Below are 3,755 nucleotides of genomic sequence, written 5' to 3'. Positions count from 1 at the left end.
CGCTTGTGGTATTTCTATTTTAGCAGCTCTAGATGACTAAGACAACCCCCTGCCCCTGATCCCTCCCACCATTTTACCTCACCATTAGTCTTAATTTTCCTATCCAAGAAATGGGATTATTAGCCCATCGTGAGTTTCGACTACTTAGGAAGTCACTGTTTCTCTGTGTGTGTGCGCGTGCACGTGCACGTGTGCGTGTGTGTGTGTGTGTGTAGAGCAGAGGCAGCACAGTGGGGTAGGGAACAGTGAAGATGAGCTCACTGGTGGTATGTGTGAGCCTTGCACCTCCCGCCCTGGTGGGTACTCACTGGCATATCTGTGCCTTGACAGTCCTGGGCTAGCCCTGTGCATTTCTCTGCCTCCTGGTGGCTCTGCACCTACAAAGTGTTACTGTCTCAATACGAAGTGGCCTCTCAACTCCCCACCTACCCTTCCTCAGGCTCGCTGAGCACCAGGTGCTTGTTTGCCATGGGGACTGCCGGCGAGCGTGAAACTAGTCTCAGCCACTTACTGAGCCCCTCTGAGGGGGAACCTGCTCCTGTCTGAAGACAGGGATGCAGCTTCTGCTCCAGGAAACTTCAAGTCTGAGGGAAGAGACCCTGCCCCACCTCCCAAAATCAGCCAGTCAATGGAGAAGACACAACGCTTGCTCTGGTGAGCTCCCAGTGTACAGACATAAAACCAAAAAAACCAAACCCTTTGCCATCATAGCGACCCTATGGGACAGAGTAGAACTGCCCCATAGAGCTTCCAAAGAGCGCCTGGTGGATTCAAACTGCTGACGTTTTGGTTAGCAGCCATAGCCCTCTCTATCTAAAGGTTTAAAGGTGAAGACAGACCTCCTGCCCCTAGGGATTTCCCAGTCTGATAGGAGGGACAGAGCTCTGGCCTTGGGAAGACACACCTCTTTACTTCAGGAGCGGCAAGTCTGCTGGCAAAGACACAGTCCCTGCCCTCCAGGTATCCCTGCTGCTCTAACTGAGAAGCCACAGTCCTGGAGGGGAGGTCACAGGCCTTTTGATAGATTGAGGCACAGACATAACTATTATTAATTCGAACACACAGATGTCACCTCAAACCATTAAGTTTGAGCCAAGTGAAAACAGCCCTGTGACCTTGGGCACAGCACTTAACCTCCCTGCACCTGTTCTTCTTTAGAAAAGATAAAGGTACGTAGTAAGTGCTCCAAACTGGCTCTTTATTCTTGGTGGTAGGAGGTCCCCCTGTCTCTCTGCTTGCTTCTCTCGTTTAGACCCCCAACTCATGGCAACACCATGTACAACTGACCAAACTGTTGTGATCCATAGGGTTTTCACTGGATGATTTTTGGAAATAGGTCACCAGGACTTTCTTCCTAGTCCATCTTAGTCTGGAAGTTCTGCTGAAACCTGTTCAGCATCATAGCAACACGCAAGCCACCACAGACAGATGGGTGGTGGCTGTATATGAGATATACTGGCTGGGAATTGAACCCGAGTCTCTTGCATGGAAGGTGAGAATTCTGCCACTGAACCACCCCTGCCCCCCAATAAGTAGTAACTGTTGCTTTAATGAGAACAGAAAAGAGGAAGTAAGGCTGCCAGGGGAGAGGTTTTCTGGAAGCATTCGTGCATCCGTGCCTGTGTGTGCCGGGGACAGGCGCAGGTGGTTGTGTCCTTGGATGGGGTGATGGATAGCTTCCGTGGGCAGGGCATGACAGGCTGAGGCCAGCCACCGGAGGCGGAGAGGACCATTGTCTCAGCAAATGAGGTTTGGCTTCCCCACAGGGCCAGCTCCATCTGCTTTTATTGTTACCAACAGCAGCTTCAGGAGTTCCCATCCCCCAAGGCCTCACACCTCAAAAAAGCCCACCTACAGAGGCTCCTGGCTTTGGGCTTCCCTCACACGGTATTCCTCACCTCACCTCCTGAGGCTGAGTCTCAGCTCTTGCTAGATTATGAGTACTATCACCTTTCTTCCTCCTTCCCCAAACATTGTTGGGGGAGGGGAGGGACAACCCCTAACACCCTCTCCACCCAAACTTCATTATGTTGGTGTCCAGACAGTTTAACATCATTTGCTGTTTGGCCAGAACCACCAAACCACCTCTTAATCACCAAGTGACAAAACATCTGCTGTTAGGCTCTGGCAGAGGCCCAGTGTAGAGTGGAAACACACCTGGGATTCAGACAAGCCTGAGTGTGAAGGCTGGCTCCAGTGCTTAAAAGCTGTGTGACCTTGGGCAAGCCAATCAACCTCTCTGGGTTTCAGTTCCCACATCTGAAAAATGAGTATGTTTGTCTGAGTATCATTTACTGGACAGCTATAATTCTATCCCTAGAGCTTTACATGCATTATCTACTTTAGCCCATGGAAGTAGATCATTTTTGCAGATAATAATGATAGCAACAATAGCTCACACCTACTTCGTGTTTACCTTGTGCCAGGCACTGTTCTACAGGTTTCCCGTTTATTACCTCATTTAAGGATTAGCCAGTTGCTGCTGAATGCACTCTGACCGATGGGTTGGTTGTTAATGGTGACCCCACGTGTGTCAAAGAAGAACCATGCTCCACAGGGTTTTCAGTGACTGATTTTTTAGAAGTAGCTTGCTAGGCCTTTCTCCTGAGGCACTTCTAGGTGGACCTGAACCTCCAACGTTTCAGTTAGCAGCTAAGTGCATCAATCATTTGTACCATCCAGGGACTGTTTAAGTATTTATAGCCTCATTTAATTCTCCAGTAACTTTATGAGGTAATGGCTGTATTTGTTCTCATTTTACAGATAGGGACATGGAGACAAAGATTTGAGGGATCTGCCCAACGTCAGGAAACCCTGGTGGCGTAGTGGTTAAGTGCTATGGCTGCTCACCAAGAGGTTGGCAGTTGAAATCCACCAGGAGCTCCTTGGAAACTCTATGGGGCAGTTCTACTCTGTCCTACAGGGTCGCTATGAGTTGGAATCGACTCGACAGCAGTGGGTTTGGTTTTTGGGTTTGGGCCCAAGGTCACACAGGAGAGTAAGTGGTAGAGCCGGGATTTGAATCTGATGCCCTGGTCTTACATGACATTCTGCCACCCCTCTCTGGCTGAGAAAAGCTGAGCCTTGAAGACTTAAGCCATCCACAGACGTAAGTGGCAGAGCTGAGATTTGAACTCATGGCCATCTGACTTCAAAGCACTCCTCACACTACACCGGGTAACTGATACTAGTGCAGCTGCTGTGAATCTCAAGATGACATGTGCTGGGGGCCTAACCCAGAGCCAGGGAGGAAACCTAAAAACCAGCAGGTCCTGAAATTAGCTCATCCCAGTTGCCTTGGGAAGGAGCCCTGGTGGTGCAGTGGTTAAGGACTCAGCTGCTAACCCAAAAAGGTCAGCGGTTCAAATCTAGCAGCTGCTCCGCGGGAGAAAAGACCTGGCAATCTGCTCCCCATAAAGATTGCAGCTTAGAAAACCCAATGGGGCAGTTCAATTCTGTCACATAGGATTGCTATGAGTCAGAATTGACTTGATGGCACACAACAGCATTAACAGCAGCTGCCCTGGGGGAGTCTTATTCCAGGAGAGCCCTCTCCCTTGCAACCCCCACCAATCTGGGGATGTGTAACCAGGTGGTCAATGCCAGGCCATGGTGTTGGGGTGCAAGGGGGACTGCCGAGGCTGGGACCTCTTCAGGGTGGGCAGGGCCTCCCGTGGCTAAGATTCAGCCACCTTCCACGTCCTTCTTGGGGAGAGTCTGCTGCCCCATGGGCCACAGATCGTGGCCCCCACAGA

This window comes from Loxodonta africana, chromosome 3 (assembly GCF_030014295.1).
Source record: "Loxodonta africana isolate mLoxAfr1 chromosome 3, mLoxAfr1.hap2, whole genome shotgun sequence".
Taxonomy (NCBI): Eukaryota; Metazoa; Chordata; class Mammalia; order Proboscidea; family Elephantidae; genus Loxodonta; species Loxodonta africana.
This window is presented reverse-complemented; position numbering follows the sequence as displayed.